At 35.3% G+C, this 18,902-nt stretch overlaps 1 protein-coding gene across 1 annotated transcript in view; it reads right to left on the minus strand.

Moving 5' to 3' along the window:
• Positions 1-17,944, minus strand: part of FSTL5 (follistatin like 5) — a 364,104-nt gene extending 346,160 nt beyond the window's left edge. The window contains exon 1 of the mRNA XM_071556179.1: positions 17,841-17,944. The gene's annotated coding sequence lies outside the window, so the exon portion shown is untranslated. The remainder of the gene's footprint in view (positions 1-17,840) is intronic.
• Positions 17,945-18,902: the final 958 nt, after the last annotated feature.

Genomic DNA, 18,902 nt, shown 5'->3' on the forward strand with positions numbered 1-18,902 from the left:
CTTTTCAAGTATAATACATCAATACTGATAATTTGTCTTAATAACTCATTTTCTTTGACAATTCAAGAAAGTTAGTTTTTACTATTTGAATAAGAACACAGAAACCATCATACCAATCATACCCATAAAACTTCAGAATAAATAACTTAAAATCTAATGCATCTACCACAATTCTCTAAAACTTCTGCTTCCCATGTAGTCCAATATAGTCTTTTCTTCATTTTATTCATGACACTTCTTACTCTTTTGATGTTTTATTGATGTCAAGAGAAGAATACTCAGTATTGCTCAAAGGAAATGTGGTTCAATTTTCCCTCTTGATGAAAAGCCTCTACCTCAATTCTCTGGAGGAATTTCAACATCTTGCTCCATAAAATAATTCTTTCCTTTGCACAACTGCCTTTTTTTCCCAAAAAAAAGTATCTGTCTTCTCCTTTTCCTCTGGGTTTCTATATATTTGTTTGATTTGATTTTTTGGATTTGATGTTCGGGGTTTTTTTGTGTACACAAAATATTCCATTTAAACTTTATGTTTCCAGCAGGTACTATACAATAGAGATTAATACTGCCCCCACCAAACGATTAAATTCCTTCTTTCTTCGGTGCCCATTTTGTATACTTTACAAACCACAACATTCTATCATTATTAACTTGGAATGTATAGAACACCTATAAATGCTTTAGACTCTGAAAAGTTACCGAATAGGATGGCAGGTTTTATTATAGAGTCTCCCCTCTCCAGTATATAAATTTTACAGTTTATGACCGTAGACTGACCAATCTCTTTTAAGAGCCAGAAACATAGGCAGCCCATGAAGTATTCCAACAAGAGCCAGTGAAAAAAGAATATATCATATATTATAATGGAACAGCTAAAAGCCAACTGCAATAAGTACATGAACCTCTCAGATAGGAAAAGAAGACATTAAGGAGCTGAAAGAAGCAGCATTCTCTCCATTTTCTTGGAAGGGTGTGATATTCAGGTTAAAGGGATAGGTGAAGTCTCCATTCTGTTACAGACCATGAGTCTCAAAGGTTTTAGCATCTATACTTCAGTCCACCATCAACGTTAGGGAGATTCTAAATTACTAGGCATAGTCACTTAGCAAGTGTAAGCATATGATCCATGGAAAAGTCAGCTGGCAAGGATATAAGAGGTTTGGGGTTTTTTATATTTCATTTTTTGAAAACCAGCAAATGTGTAAAAGTACAAAAAGTACATTTATTTGCAACCCCAGCCCACCAGAAACAAAAAACCCTCAAAGCCCAATAAGCTTATTTGTAAATGTTTGCAAACTGAAGTCTATCACATATGTTTTAAAAGACGTAATGAATTATGTAATAGACTCAAAAAAATGAAAATTATGGATGTCACTAATTCAGGTCCTTGTGGGTTGCCAAAAATACTCAGATAATACAAATTACCAGCAACCTATGATTCAACAGTGATCATAACTAAACAGTACAATTCGCTGTCATAATCAGCAATGGATACCATTTGGCCAACACCACAGTATGTCATTGCAACAAACAGTATATTTTACCAACACTTCAGGTATAGCAGCAACAGGACATTCGGACATTCAGCAATGCATATGAAGCACGTAATTTTTTAAATTATTATCTACAGACTGCCAGAAAGGGGTAGGACAGAAGGATTTCAAGCCCATATTCCATAAAACATAATTTTTCAACTCAAAAAGTAAGAGAGAGAGACTGCCTTAATGACATGGAAAGTGAGGCATCTTTGGAAAATATGTGAGGCTTTTTTGAACTCCCCACTATCTGAAATACTTTAGTAAACAGTACATAAATGCAGAGGGGTTTTTTCCACCATCTTATTTTGGAAACTAATCCATAATGAAGAGAAATTATATAATCAGTTTGGTTTAATCTTATGATTTCTTGTGACTATTGTAATGGTTTTCAAACAGCATAGAATGAAATTTGTTTAATTCTGGGTTGGAAGAAAGCAGAAAATAATAAGGTTGTCATGACTATGTGTGTGTGTGTATGTATGTATGTATGGCCAGACTTCGCAAATGAAGATTTGAGAAGGGCTCTCCCCATGCGGGTGTGCCCTTCCAGCCTGCGCAGTGGATTTTTTAGGTGAGGCACAGCGTGCGCAGAACTGGCCCCACCGTTTAAGTCCTAAGGTCCATCTGCCACGATCGAGCAAGCTTGGACAGTGACAGTGAGAGGTCCTCAGGACTGTCTACAGCACCCAGGGGCTGACCCTACTTGGTGTGGTGGTGGTCGTGGTGCCATGACTAATTTTGGAACAAACTAAAATAGAAAGAAAAATAATGTTTTGGCTCAGAAAAGGAACTTATTTCAAGAGGAATATGCTAAGATTGACACCAAAGTTTCAATTACCTGAAAAAAACAACATCTTAATTACCTAAAATAGGTTCTGAAAGAGAAAAAAAAATCATAAATTAGTTTTTGACCACAGGCAGCTACAATTTATTGGAAAATACAAATAGCAAGCAGAAAAAAATTATTTTCATTAGGAGACAAAAATATATCTGCCATGCTGTAGAGAAGCACTTTCTGACACTTCTTAAATCAAAGATACAAAAATCTACTGGGAAAATAAACAATAGCAAATATAACAGAGTTTGTCAGAGGAAAATACTGTCATTTTCCAATAACTGCCTCACAGATTGTGTATATTTATTCACCACTTCTTTCCTATTGTGTTTGCACACGTACACATTTATGGAAAAAAACAAACAGAGAAAAAAAAAAAGAAAGCACAAATCATCATATGGAGTAATGCAAGGTATTACCCAGGGACGTTTAGAAAAAGATGCTAAAATCATTGGTGCCTAACAGATTTTGCATGTGCTCTTGATCTTACCCAAACTGAAGGTCTGAAAAATACTAACTGGATAGTGGTTTGACAAAACAGATTTCTAATCTTTTGTAAACAAGACACTTTATACATATGGAAAACATGTTTGACATACTTGGAAGTAAAGGGAGGAATTACATCATTGCTTATATCCTAGCTGAAGGTTGATATTTTAGTCAGCAGACCATTTGTAACAGTGAGTTAAACAGAATTCATTCAAACAGCAAGCTTTCATTTAAATAGCAAACTTGGAGAAGACTCCTTCTACTGTCTAGGTGATGATCTTCATCAGATATGCCTTAGACAACTTTCCCTTCTGGTATATCTACCCTCCTCAGAGCACATTGCATTTCAAGGAGGTACTGTTCACTCAGACACTGAACTCTCCCAGGAATGCTAATTATATGAATTGCTTGTAGAGAAAATGACATGTCCCACTGGATATAACTAATAACTTCATGGTTCATCAAAGCAGGAAATATTAAACAGCCTAGAAATAGCTTTATGGGAGAGTTTCAGAAAAACAACTGGGGAAAACAAAGAGCAAAAAGGCAACCTGATTCCTTTGTAGAGCTGATGCATTTTACTGCAGTTAATGAGAAGCACAGTTGTAACCTGCTGTGACAAATTCACTATTTGAAATACCCTTTTATACCACAAGTATGAAGAGAATATTTTTCATACAACACAACAAGACCCAGGCCTTGATTGTGGGTTTATGTGATAACATGCCCAAGAAAATTTTACTAGCTGAACTACTCTACTATTAATATAACTCTTTTAGATCTCATTTGGAAATAATTATCAGCATCATTATAAAATATATATATATTTGAATTTTTTTATGCAAACCCTCACATGCACCTTTTCATTTGTATACATATATCCTCTCGGTTTCATGTCTTAGGTTTATGTTTTATAGTTTTCCTAGTATTTCTCAGTCATTGGACGGCTTATTCTTCTATAAATTTCACAAATGTCTGTGCACACAAGAAAAAACATCTGTATCAGCTACTATCTACACAATGGATGTCAGAATTCTTTCATTCCATTCTCAACACTTTGTTCTTATTCTCATGAGTTCCTTCCTCTATGTACATTGTAACTTTGGTTTTTACTTTCTAAACCATTTCAGAGACTGATTTAGAGTGTGCTATTCCACTACCTACCCTTCTCCCTGCCCTCAGTAACTCAATTCTTTCTGTTGACAATTCTTTTATTATAGAATTTTCAATGTATTTTTCATCCCCATCTAGAGAGGGATGAGAGAAAGCTGTGAGGAGTGAACGTCTAGTATAGATCATCTTCTGAACTGTAATGAGAAGAGGTGAGACCAAAGGCCACAGTGGCCTGTTGTGACTTCCTGAGGGTTAGTGGCAGGGTTCCTGGTAATTTCTCTGTGCCTAGAGAGGCCTCTGATCAAGCCCAGGAAGGAATTGTACTGAGAGCGCACAGATACTCTTCCTTCAGTTCACACTGAAGGGCTTGTGGTATATTGGCCAACATTTCACAGGAGATGAAGGGGAGGAGTAACCATAACAGAGGGAAGTTAATGAATGTTCACACTGCTTTAAGTAGCCCAAGTTACTTTTTAGGGGAAAGAAAGTAGAATTAACATATAACACAGCAGGTTTACTATAAAGGAAAGGGGACCAGGAATATTTGAATATTTGGGTCTGAATTAAGCACAGTCAGGAAGCAAATTAATAACTTTTTTTACACACAGAAAAAAGACCAGATATAAAGGATCATGACCTAGTGCTACTATCAGTGAATACTGTAGTCATGCAGTGGTTTAGAAAAGGCAAATTTAACTGTTAGTCATCGATGAACAAAACAGTACACCATTTATTCAGTACCTTATTAGAACTACATGAGTTTTTCACATATTGCATACATTAACCTTTACACTGAAAGACTGAGTTAGTTTTACACAAGAATAATCTTGTTATAACAACTGTTTGACTAAATTTAAATTTGGCTCATCCCTGTGTGTGATTAAAGGGTTTAAATCTCTATCATTAAAGAATTTTTTTGGTCAGTGACTTTAATACCTTTTCAAATAGCATGGGATAAATGTTTAGAAAAAGATGGACATGAAAGGTTACCACCGTATTCTGCATTTCTGAAGCCACATGATGACCAGCCTTCATTAAAATAAATTCTAGAAGGTCATATGACACCAAAAAAAATGCAGAACCAGTAGCATCACTGGAGCTAATGAAAATGCATAATACGTTGTGTACAATTTTAACTAGTATATAAAAAGAAATAATCAGAATTTTAATTTCTGCATTATTTACTGTAAATTAAGAATCTGAAACTATCTACCAAAAGCGTAAGACTTCACATGAAAGCTACTAGTCATCTCTTTTCCTAATGACAATGAATCTTACCTTGACTGGGCATCAGGTAAGGACAGGGGAAGAGAAGCGGAAAACAGCTAATGGGGACATGTTTAGGCTACTGGTTTGGGCTTCCTAATTCTTATAGAAAGGTCTTTACTACAAACCAGACTACAAAATTATTCTGAGACAAACCAATGAAATACAATAAATAATGTACAGATTTTTGTGACTTAGAGCAATAATCTTTGATGTGTAAATTCAATTAACAGTCTCATATAAACAGTCTCGGCTTTCAAAACTAAGCAGAAAAGAGAAGAAATTTTAAAAAATAGAAGTTTGAATGGCATAGAAACGATATGGGAAATAAAGAGAAGGACAAATATTACACTGGTTTTGTTGATTACTAAAGCTGAAGAGTTAGATACACACTATATACATCAAAGAGAAAACAATGGAAAGCCAATAGCAGATGCATCTGGATGGAGAAATCTGAAAATTTTGGCATTTAATTTATCACTAAAGATGGCAACAAAGAAAGAACTTTGCATTTGTTATCTTTTTTTTCTGAATTATATTCTGCAAATCAGATTCTTTTTTAAGAAAATATGTATATTACTTGAAAAAGTGGATTCTAGAAAAGTCACTCTTCAACAATAAAGTTTAGATCAGATACTGTAACTATCTTAAATAAAATTAAAAGCAATTGGTAAACCAGTGCTTCTAGTAATTTCATTTCTTGTATCCATCCTGAATGTTGTTATAGTTTAGGTTTCTACTCCTCCCTCCAATTTACTCTTTTAGGCCCTTTGACTTTGACTTATCTATAGATTTTTATTCTAAATTTTTGGAAGATGTCAATGTCACAATGTACCTTAGAATTCAAGAGATGGATCATAAACATGTTGGGGTGTTAAGGAAACTTAACGAAACTCTCTGGCAGTCACACTCCCAAAGCCAGAGACTTTTAACTGCTGGGACCGAAACCCTTTCACAGCAGGCAGTTCCAGTGACCCAACAGGAGCCCCGTTTGACTCCCTACAGATCCCACACTCACAATCAGACCAGGTTTCCTTACTGGTTCGACCTGAGGCTTCCCATAGAAGATGGAAAGTTCCATAAGTTTAAGTTCTTAGATGTCTAGCTCCATAAAGCAATCTATTCATGGTGCAGTAACAGAAACAGCCCAAGCTAGTGCCTCTGAGGAGCACCTCAACAAAGGAACCCCTGGTCTTTTAAACCTTCACAGTCTAGACCCACACAACTCCCGCTCTTTCCTTTGCCTCCCTCAGAGTCTTCGGCTTCTGCTGCATCTGCCAATGTTCACTCATTTGGCTGACACCACCCGTCTTTGTGTCACTTGCTACCTAAAGAGTTGACAGGTCACTGCCTCTTGCCTTTCTAGGGTCCCAGACAGAGCTCAATCTGCATCTGAAACTGTAACTTGCAAACCAGACTACCAGCACCAGATGTATTCCTCAAAGGGAGGGGTGTGGGGGCGAGTCCCTTAGAAAGCAATTCCTGCACAGCTTTCATTTGCTAAGAGTGAAAGGTATGATATGAATTACATAAACAGTACTATGAAGAATATATACTTAGTAATTTCCCATACTAGCACCTAAGGGGTCTTCCTCCTCTAAGAGCTATGCTAGAAGTCAGCAGTTTTCAGACCTACATTTTCTGTGTCAAAAAAACAGGTTTTAGATTTATATATATATTACTGTTGCTCATACTCCACCTGTACCTTAAAAAGAACAGAATATTTACATATAAAATAAGGCTTAGTGAAGGTCTATGTAAAACAAGGTAATTGCTGTTCTTTGCTTAAAAGGATTCTTTAAACATTTTTATTAACAGCAATTAAAGTGAAGGACAAAAAGACACTGAACAATGTTTTCACCACAAACCACAAGATAGCAGTAAAGGATAAAAGGACAGAAGATTTAAAAAGTAACCAGTAAAGGCCACTGGGCAGAGGGAAGAAATAAACACAGAATCTTGACAATATTGATGGATCCCTCACAAGCTAATTATGTACACATAGATACAAGGATGTTTAATTTGGCGTAAATTACATATTAATCATGAAGAAAAGCTATGTTTGTCTGGGTGTGATTTCAACATATTCAGATGCAGTACTCCTTTTCTTGGCACATATTCAGTTTCAACCTTCCTTTCTGTTTGGCAGCCTAGCTAAGAGGGAGTCTGTTCAGGAGACAGATCATCTTTTTTTTTGTGGTCAGGATTGACCAAATTAAGAATGTTTATTTGCTGCATTTTGGTGGATTTCCATCTTCCAGCCCCCTCCCCAAATTGCATTCATTATGTCTACCATAACCAATATCAGCTATTCAGAGTAAACAAAACAAGATGAAGACCTCACAGAAATCAGAACATTTTTTGCCCTCACTTAACATTTGCCTGGAGTCAATAAAGGCAACCCTCAACACCTGAACATCCCCATCCTTCACCTTTGAATTGCACTGCACATTTAGACACCAGATGGCAGATACTCCCCATCAGACTAACATATAGTATTAAGATTCAAAAATATTTACTATGTTAAATAAGTTTCTAAGATTTACCAACTCTGTTATTGTAGGTATCTTTTGTTAAGCACACTCTTCTGTCTATGTCAAATAATATTCTGTCTGATAGGGGAAAGAAAATATTTTCAAGATCTTTGCAAATGAAACTTTGTAGTATTTTTGCTCTTGCTCTCAATACCTTTGGTCAAAATGATTTTTCTAGATCAATGTGTGTCATAACATTGACTCATCAACATGAGTGTATGTAGGAGCAGTGACAGGAGTTCCTTGACTAAAGCAAGAAGAAATGCTAGGTGTTGACATTGGTAGTGCTCAAAGTCAACTAAAATGATTTAAGAAGCCTATGCTCATGTGGGTTTTTTGTTTGTTTGTTTCATGGTCTATCATTTCTTAAGTAAACCACAATTTCTAGCTTCTAGTACTGTGTGCATAATCTAGCCTGCAGTACAAATGTGAATCCTTCTCTGAGGTGATTGCTCACTTATGGCTGTTTTGTTAAAGATGGGAATATGAATTTGGTGATGATTATGAAATTTGAGATGCAAAGATGCATCATCTGCCATAGGTTTTCTAATTAAACATATATTCATTTTCTCAACATCACACTGCATGGCTATACCCCTCTATTATTATTTCTGCAAATCTATCTTATGCCGGTGGGAACCTAAATCACAGTAATACATGAAGTTTCTTGTGGAAACTGCTGCAGGTATATCAAAGGTATATATATATATAAACTTGCAGCATGATTTTTTTTTATAATAGAATTATTTTCTTCACCATGTTCAGTTTTCCTAGTGATTTCACAGATAGCTGTTATTATGACATCACAGTTGTCAAAGAGAAGCATTCTGGTCAAGCAGGCAAGCAAATCTGTTCTTCCAAATGAAAATGGGCCTGGCAAATAAATCACAACAGACCAGAGACAAATGAATAAAACAGTATTTTCCTCCTCCTCATCAATGCTGTTCGAACTTCTGTGACATATGTCTTTCGGGATACTTTTCTCCAAAGTTTAAACTCTGCTTTGTACCAGGTAAAGACTGCCAAAATAACTTTTTTTTTTTGGGGGGGGGGTGGGGGGAGGAAAAAAAAAGAGCATCCAACACTTGTTGGAGACACTATGAGCCAGAATTCTCACTACTCTATTTCATTCCTGTTTTCCACACTATGCCAAGTGAAATTCTTCACTGACATCCTGCACAGTGAAACAATCAAGATAACAAGTATGTGAACTGCCTTACAAGGATTTCTAAAAAATAGGGGAAATATATATGCTTTTGTACGATTTTTGGTTTTTTCTTGAAAATTCAGAAAAAATGTGAGCCTTATAAAACTATGTCTACTACAGTCACATGAGGTCATGATTTTTCAATGCTCACAAAAGTATGAAAGAAAGCAGAAATCCCCTATTCACAAAGTATGGATACAAAATACATAAGGATTCAGTGTCAATTTATTTACCATTTAGTTATTTCTTCTTGAAGTTTCATGCAAATTTTGAATTTAAAAAACCCATAAGGGAATAAAGATGTGTACTTTAATTTTTCCTACCAGAACTTGAACAACTTTTAGCTGCAGTGTGTTAGGAACCTTTTCATAGCAACTATTTAATATTTATTATTCATGGTAAGGATAGCTGGAAGGTTTATGACTAATACATAATTGAAGAATTTTTCACTGGTATTAGTTAAATTATTTACTTCGAAGTCTTTTTTTCCTAACATTTGTCTTACTCTAAATTGTGGCATATATTTTAAATGGAAGGAATTGATTGAAACAACCAGTGGGGGTCAAACTTAGCAGGTTAGTTGCCCTTTAGGTAACCAAACTGAATTCATCTCTTGATGCCTGTAAGGGACTAAGACCATCTCAATCATTAAAGAAATGATGAATATTGCACTACTATGTCTCTTAACAGCTCAATTCACCAAAACCTATCATCTCAAACTTATTGGGATGAGAATGCAGTAAATTGCCTTTGCAGTTAGTCTGGGGCAAGAATCAATCAGGAGCATAACATTTAGATGTTTACATCTAGCATGTTTGATCATGTGCAATTTTATACACAACAGAAAGTTCACAGAGGAAGACCTTTCATCACCAACAATTCTCTTGAAAGTTAGGATACAGTTTTACCCTTTGTTGAACCAAGAAATTGTTATCTAGATATATCACAAATTCTGTCAAAGTCTTGCTTATAATTCCAGGTGAGTGATACATTCCTGAGTTCATTTAAAAGGTTGCCAAATTATTTTCTGAAATATCTAGATGTAAATATACATCAGAAAAGAATATATTTTCCTGGACTTCCTGAAGGTTTCTAAGGAAGCTTTTGCAATAAAATCCAACATATGCATAAACCAGGATAAGAAATGGCTCTCTCTCAGAGAACAGTCTGAGATAACATACTCTGGAGAATAGAATCTCCAGATAAGTTCATTAAGAAGTTATCCATGCCAGTTAATTTTTTTCCACTCATGTTTTTTTCATAAGAAACATTAATGTGGTGTCAATTTGAAAGTTGCTTTCACATAGTTTATTTAAATTTTACTTAATCTGGCACAGTTGAAGACTTGTTTTGAAGGTAAGTGACTAATACATCTCATTTCCTGTGTGAAATTCAGCAACTGGAACACTTACTGGAATAGAAAATTGATTTCTTAGCAAGTGTCTAACTTCCTGTTATGTTTTGCAAAATTTTTGAAGGGCAGGAGTACATGTCCTTACAGAAATCATCCAGGGCAGGGTATGGAAACTAAGTAAGAAAATACACCTAGATATCAAGAGTTCAAAATCTATTATCTCATTTGGGACATCAAAGGTGATGAGATTAGGTCCCTTCCCTGTAGAATATCCTAATTCCACTCACATTGGGCTTGGACAGAAATAGATTCAGAAATTCCAGAGAGTCAGCAAATTTGAAGGTGTTGTAGCATCTTAGGAACACGTGGCCTCATCCATATGTGCTGTTCTTGCAACTCTCTCCAGAGTCCCACGTCAATGGCTTTCTAAAATACCTTTTTTTTTAAGATAGAAATAGGCCAAAATAGAAATGCCTGGATAAACGTATCTCTGAAATTAAAAGTACTTTCAACATATCCTATTATTTGTAAAACTACACATTGAAAGCACAAATTGACACTGCTGGGTTTGAGAGCACAAATTAAAAATTGCCATCCAGGTGTTTGTTTGAATATTCCTGAAAAATATGACCCCCAGAGATGAAAGTAATTATGTGTAACTATGCAAATTTTACAAAAGCTTTCCTTTTCTTTCAGACAATATATGACCAGATTTTAAAAGAAAATAAGTTTTTAGGTTTCTATCAAGTATTGCATTAAAAATTCTGAAATGACAGATGTAATAGTAGCACCACTAAACTGATTTTTTTACCCTTTTTTTTTAAATGAACAGCAATCAGATTGTCTCAATTTTCAGTCATTACAGGTTGAGCTGGCCTAGCCTTGCTTCAACAAAATTTATACCAATCTTCTAAAGGATCTTGCCGTGTCGAGCTTCTGCTTTTCAGCTAGGTATTATTCACAACATCAATCCTCCTCAGTGCTGAGCCTGATCCCCGTGTATAACTACCCAGAAAATTATCTGCTTTTACAGAACTGACACTTTATCTTTCTCTTAGTGCCATTCTCTTATGGATAAAGCACATAATGAGAATACACCCAGAAAATCATTCAATTTGAGAAAGCATATCTGATATTTTGTGTAGCAAGGATGATAAAATTAAATCAGAGGGCAATTTTTAAAGCTAGAAGTCAGCCTAATTTAACCTTCTCATCTCACTAGCATTTTTAAATGAACGAGTCAGAATTTTAAGGGCACTCAGCACCTAATATATCCTTTAAAATTATGAATAGTTCTGAATACCTTGGGGGGGGGGGGGTGGGTAGAAATCAAACCATTGATTTACAAAGTTTGGTTTACAAACTTAAGTGCAAGTACCTATCATTTAAAATTCTCCTTAGCCTTCTTAAAACACATGCTTACATGAAGTGTTATTTTTTTTCCTTTCACCTAGGGGAAAAACACCCCAAATCTTCTTGACTCCAGATGCATCCCTCCACCATGCTTAAAATGGATGGTAGAAACTGTCCAAATGCAGCATTACTTACATAGCCCAGCAAACCCATTGTCTTGAAAATGCAGGCACAAAACAGCCAGACCTCAAATGCATTGACAAAGAAAGTCCTTTCAGAGACAGAAGACAGGCTTTTAAACATGTACCAGGCATATCTCCCAAACACAGAATCAGTCCATTTCCAATGGCTCCATCCAAACAAACAAGAGAGCATCTGCATCAGGCAAATGCTATTGAACTCATCCATTCACACAGAGAAAAAACCTATAAAACCACTAAGTCATTTTAAATTCAATTTCAATACCAATGGCTGCTTTGCAATTCTCACCATCTGTCACACCAGGCTACATAATTTTTGCCCACAATGTAATATTCTCATTCTGCCAAATAAAAATACTTGTTTTCATCATAGAAACTGCATGCATTTTGCTTCAAAACAGGAAAAATAATGGCAACATAGCATTGACATTTAATAGGTTTTGAGACACAAGCTATACATATAAACTAACACAACTTCAGGCACAAGTACACATCCCTTCAGTTTCATTTTAAAAACAGCAAAGTTGTATTTATGCCATTTGCATATATATATATATTTTTTTTTAAAGACAGTTTGTTTTCTTCATATTTAGTGATATCAGCAAGTGTTGAAATGCTATTCTGGAGCACAAATCACCACAGTTTTTCTAATAAAATTGTTTGCATTAATTTATTTCTGTGACAAGTTAAAATCCATTCTGATAAATGCATCTCCCAAGAACTCATAAAAAAAAAGTTAAAAAGTTGGATGTGGAGGTAGTCTCTCATAAAATCCTGGAAGGGACTTGCTATTTTCTTCTTCTCTTTGAAAGTCTAAAACTAAACCAGTTGTAAAAATGTTCTGAGTTTAATCATAATATGAACATTGGAGAATGGCTCAGATAAAACAAAGTGATTTGGAGTTTGTTTGTTGGGCTTTCTTCTCCAGTAAGTGCTACAGAGAAATGAAAGTGAAAATAAAATGGTAATAAAACACATTGTGATATATCTATGGGCTTTTGAACCTATTGGCACCCTTTCTTACTCCCACCAACCACAAGCCTACAATTGCCTCATAATACATTTCACAGTAGCTGTGGAATCTAAAAAGAGTCAGATATTTTTCTGTTTTCCCCACTAGAACTACTTTTCCCTGCACTTTCTGGTCACTTAGTTTTCCCTAGGTAATGCATCCAAAACAGACTACCAGTTCTTCAAAACACCAGGCCACTTCTCATATCCTCAAGAACCACGAGGCTCTGATTTGTAAAAGGCACATATTTTCTGGTCACTGCAGATTTGCTCAACCAACGTAAGAGCGGGGGAAGATGGAAATAACCTGCTTCACAGGAGACTGCTTGATACCAGAGAATGCCAAAGCCACTTTTAAGTCTATGTGTTCTTTCATTATATCATTGATGTAATGATGCAAAAACTGGCTGTAGTAACAAAGAAAAAAATACTTTTTGTTAAGGCATCAGTGGTAACAAATATTATCATAATATTCAATATTTAGAGTCTCAGGGTTTCCTCACAGGTCTTGGACACTCAGAGTTCACATCAATTGTGAACTCCACAAAAAACCCCAACAAACAAACCCACACACAACCAACACAACATTTCTTTGTCCTCCTGCTCCCCACCCTGTATCAGGTTACAGACTTCTGATTCCATGGTAACAACTTAAGCCTCCTCAGACCCTGACATTTATCTTAATGAATATGGTCAACACTTTGATGTTTACCAGCAAATCTGCACTAACTCACTTGCTCACGTCTTCATAACCATCTTCTGAAGTACTAAGTGAACACAAACCTTAAAGCTTTAAGCTAGATTTTGGCCAGGATTTCAGTTCTTAGACTGAATCATCTACTCATCTAGAGTGCATACAGACACAGGTATCTCCTGGTCTTTCATCAAACAATTAACATCTTCAGTCATTCTTTGGAAGTCAACAACATGACTTTAGGACAGTTCTATTGTACTCAGTTCTTTCAGACAATAATTATGAATACCATCATGCTTTTGTGCTTTTATGTTATTGGCACAACTGCTAGAATATAATAATTTTAAAACTTAAAAGAAATTTTAATATTCCTGTCCCTGTTAAGAAAAGTGTCACTATACCAGCTATAGAAAGAACTAATTTATGGTGTTATGATATCTAATGCTCTGCAGCATAGTGCATAAAAAAATAAACCATGCAATGAATATTAAATTGACTTTAAAAAACAGGTGGAATGCACTTCCTTAGCAGAGGCTGGTTTGAAGATATTTCGAAGTCATTTTTAGTTAGAAAAGTGAATTTCTGAAAACTTAAAATCATGTCAAAAACAAACTCGGGGGGGGGAGGGGAAGGGGAGAGGAGGAAATAAAATAAAAAAGATAAAAAACACACAAAGACCCCAGCACTTTACAAGGAAAGAGACACACTGAAATTATAACCAATTGAAAAGGCATTCTTTTATGGAAAAAAAGACAGGCACTAACCTTGCATTTCCTCAATATGATATTATTTACTTTTAAATACCTTGGACTATTTTCTTGTTTATATTTTCCCTCTTAAACCACACAAGAACACAAAGGATTTGATTTCTGTTGATACTGATTAAAGAAAAGCTGTCAAAATATCTCAGAAGTTGTTTGCAGCCTACTGTTTGAGCTACCATGATAGTGATACTGTGGGGCTTCCACCAGAGAAGCAGCATTTCACAGGCCTTCCTTAAAATAATTCTGTGTATCCACAGTGAAAAATTTTCTAATTTCTGCATATAAAGCAAATGGGCAAAAAGCCCCCACATCCAAAAAAAACCAAACCAACAACAACAACAAGAAAACCAAAGAAAAAAATTCCAACCACGAAAAAATTGCCAACCAACCAACAAACGAAATCCAAACAATCCAACACCAGAACATGCATGCTGCTTTCATACATACAGCTGGGGGGTGGGGGAGGACCCCAGCAAAAAAAGCCCCAAACACACACAGAAAACAATTCTGGTACTGTTTAATATAATTTTTCAAGGTACAGTCCTCTGGCGCGCATCTGCTTTATCAGTTTAATGTTTCTGTCTCAATTTGTCACAATTCTGACATGGTGCGTTTTTGCAGTAGAGCCTACTGCAGAGCTGAGCTGTGTGAATAATGGATTTTTTTATTGTACTGTCTGAACCACAAGAAAAGATCTCTGACCAAGTGAAATATTTCATTTGCTGTTTGTTTGGAAGTTTATTGCCAGACCTCCCCCTTTATTAAACAAGTTTCTGAATAGATTTTTTCCATTTTTTTTTTGTAAGTTATCAAAACATGAGTACTTTTGTTTAAATAAAAATTGCAGTGCTCACTCCTCAAAATATTTAATGCATTAGTTAGAAAGTTATATTAATAAGAGTTTTGCCTAGTTTTATTGCTGAGAAAGCTTCTCCTTTCTTCATGCCATTTGATTGAGCTCTGGGCATGAACAAAGACAAGTACTGATCTTTTAGCATTGTTGCTGTAAGATACCATTTTTTTGACAACTTTCATGAGATAAGTATTTTTGTTTCCTTGTTTTATGTGTTATCCAACACAAATAAGTTTTGCAGATTTAGTTTTCCAATTGGTTTTGTTAAAGCATTATTCACTTTTAAATTTAGCACACGATTGTCAGGCCAGATTACATCTTGGTGAAATAAGATAGTAGAATACATTGTCTTGACAAAATTAAGTAAAGCAACAAGAAAAATCTGTCAAACGCATTCTCCATACTTTCTCGAAGCAATTTAGGAAGGCTGTTATCCAGCCTTGGCCACTTCATACTAATTACATGGAGAATAACTGATTTTTTTTCATATGTTGACTGAATTGCAAATACAGAGTTTAAACCATGAGATTAGAATGCAATGTCGTCTTTCCCACAACCTTCTTTCTTTCTCTGACATCTCAAGAGATGGAAAAAGAGGAAGTGAGTGATATCAGGAATAGAATTAAGTATTTCTGTCAAAGTATTCTTTGCAGACTTTTTTTTCCAATTGCCTTAGTAAAATTAAGCCCTCAAAAAATCAGCATCTATAGAATTTTTCACAACCAAAAATAAAAAAGATTCATGACAATTCTTATTTTAGATTAAATTAATTCAAACCCCCTCTTTGAAGGATAAAAATGAAGAACATATATTAACACTATATTTATGGGTGCATAACCATTTTCAGCCACACTGCAGCGAATGAGCTGCCAGAAACCTCACCCCTACTGAGCAGGCAATGTGGAATCTTCCCAAATAAGCTTTATTCCCTGAAGTGAAATAAGAAGTGAGATTAGAAGAGAATCATCTCAATGACAGAGTCCCTCTGAGTCCTCAGAATGTTAATTTATTTTACTCTCTTCTCCCTATCATCCTCATTTTTGTCTTGTCTGCAGTGGTGGACATAACCTGCCTGTGTCCATCATGGATGAGTTTGTTCTGAGACACTCAGGGCAATTCAGTGCAAGAGGTATCAAGTTTTAAGTCAAATCATATCCAGTGTAAGTAGCATATTTTAAGATAAATCAAGTTTATACTTTTATATATGTATATATACACACAAAAAACCCCCACAAAGAAACAAACAAAACAAGCACTCCACTGAGCAATGAAAGTTTAAATTCACCTCATCCTAACAAGGTATACATTTTGAGACACTGCAGATTCTGCAGAGTCACCCTCTATTAAATACATCATTTCTGTGTTTGTTATGGAGACTAAGTGCCTTAAGCAACTAGAATTGACAGCCAGCAAAACATGCTAAGCATCTTAAAATATAACCTTGCTTTTAGGAAACTTATCTGTTGGCAAAATAGATCTATAAACAACTCTGCATTCTAAGATGTTAAAAATTCCCTTAAAAATGCAGCTATCTTCAAGTTTGCCCACGTACCATTTTGTGCTTGCTCCCCTTTCCCATGTCTCTCAGAATACAAAGTTTTTCAGGGAGAGAGGATATTCAAACCACTGGACCTTGACTCTGAGCAGAAGCTCTTAGAACTACTGCTGCCTGGATTATCCATTATACCAAAGCTATTAAGCAGCAGTGACTCAGGTTTAGAGAAATGACCACAATAGCTGCGGCAGAGTGACTGGCTGAGAGCTCTGTAGGAAAGAGAGAGGTGTGTTTGTTAGAACCAAGCCCATACAGCATGCTCTACGTCTTCACTGGAAAAGACTGACAGCTATATTTAAGAAGCACATAGGGAGTTCAGAAAAAGAGATAAAGCAAGTGTCCTTTTGGAGCAAGATTAGTTTAGATCCTCTAATTTTTTTTTAAATAAAAACATTTTTCTGTGTAAATATTAAAATGCATACACACCCTAAAACTATTTTCTCACAGCCTTTGCTATTCTTGTGATCTGGAAGGATTATGTAAGTAATACTATAACATTTAAACTTTTGCTACTTCAAATTTCATCCTCGTTCTCTGAAACTTTTTCACTCACAGCACAAGTTGAGTTGGATTGGTATTTTATCTTGCTTAAAAATCATCTGCATTCTTTGCTCTCCAAGTCAAAGCTAAATCTCAAATTCTGTTTCAGAAATAGAAATCAAAACTTCCAGTATGGACAATATTTTATTCTTATTGGACAAGGATCAGTCTATGGAACATTTAAACAAATGGAACTTTTCCCTGGGCCCTGGATTGAAATTCTCATGTTCTCAACTTCACGTTAATATTTCTGATGTGTTCAATGCAGAAGAAGAGTTATCTGCCAAACCATGAACTCTTCAGGTTTGGAGATTCAACTGATGTAACTGGTAAAAAGGAGAGGAGCTTTTACCTTAGAGTTTGCACAATTATTCAAAATCTTGATGAAACATAACAAAAAAAAGTAAACTAACCAACAACAACAGAAAAAAAAAAGGTAAAAAAAGCACTATAGAAGAGAACTTTACAATATTTTGGATATTCATCACAAGCACAGGGAAATTCCTTCACTTTTGCCAAACAAAGAAATCTTACCTTTGCAACTTGTCAAGAAGCATGGGTATAATGACAATATTTTCAGTAGGCTGCTACAGACTTATATCACAATAACTTTCATTTTATACTCAGTTGAGCAGAAGGAGGAATTTAAAACCAGATTTAGTCAACCCAAGAACATTTCTTTAAAGGAAGCTCCCAGGAAGTGATACTTTTGTAAGACAGCTTGTGTTTGTGTCTAGAAATCTGCCTACAGAAATAGCTTCCCCTGAAGGCTACAGGAATGCTGAATTCACAAATTTATTTGAAGTCAGCCTTCACCATAGCAGGACCTGGGAAGTTATCTGCACCTTCAGTCAAATCTGTGGGGTTTAAAGAATCTCTGGAGGACAAGACACTTTTTAGATTATCTACTGATAGGAACAACACCAAACTAAACAATATTATGGACTTAAGCCTTTGTGTTTGTTTGCTACATCAGAGAATGATTGCTTATTGCCATACTGCTTTGTCTGTTTACATTTAGTATTTCAAGCAACTGAAACTGACCTTATTTTATGGCAATCCTCTAACCCATTACATTTAATTATCAGAATGTAACTTATCTAATTTAGTTCTGTATCAGCATAGGAGCAGTCAATTTTAGCATTTTGTCTCTTTAGTTCATTTGATAAACTTTAAATGCTTATGTAATGATCTACTCAAGTTCAAGAAAAATAAATTTGTTTCCTATGTTCAGCCAATCCAGTTAACTTTTTATAACATCGTCATTGCATTGGTTTGCTTCTGAGTAACTTTCATATTCCGTGGTTCATGAGAATAAAAGCACTTCCATTTTTTTCTCAAAATTCTTAAGATCCTGACATATATTTAAGTTCCTACTACTGAGAATTTGTCTTACTGAGTTAAGGAACAAGAGTAAACAGGAAATAAAAACCTATGTGCAAGCACAGGCAAAGCACCGTATTAAATTCACAATCATTAACAGAAATTTCCTCTACTTATCTCCAAGATTTTGCTTATTGAAAATAAAGGCACAAAGAAGCCTTCAAATAGAAGATTCCAAACCAGAAACTCCACAAAATAAGTCAAATACCAATC

Source organism: Pithys albifrons, chromosome 5 (assembly GCF_047495875.1).
Source record: "Pithys albifrons albifrons isolate INPA30051 chromosome 5, PitAlb_v1, whole genome shotgun sequence".
In the NCBI taxonomy this organism is placed as follows: Eukaryota; Metazoa; Chordata; class Aves; order Passeriformes; family Thamnophilidae; genus Pithys; species Pithys albifrons.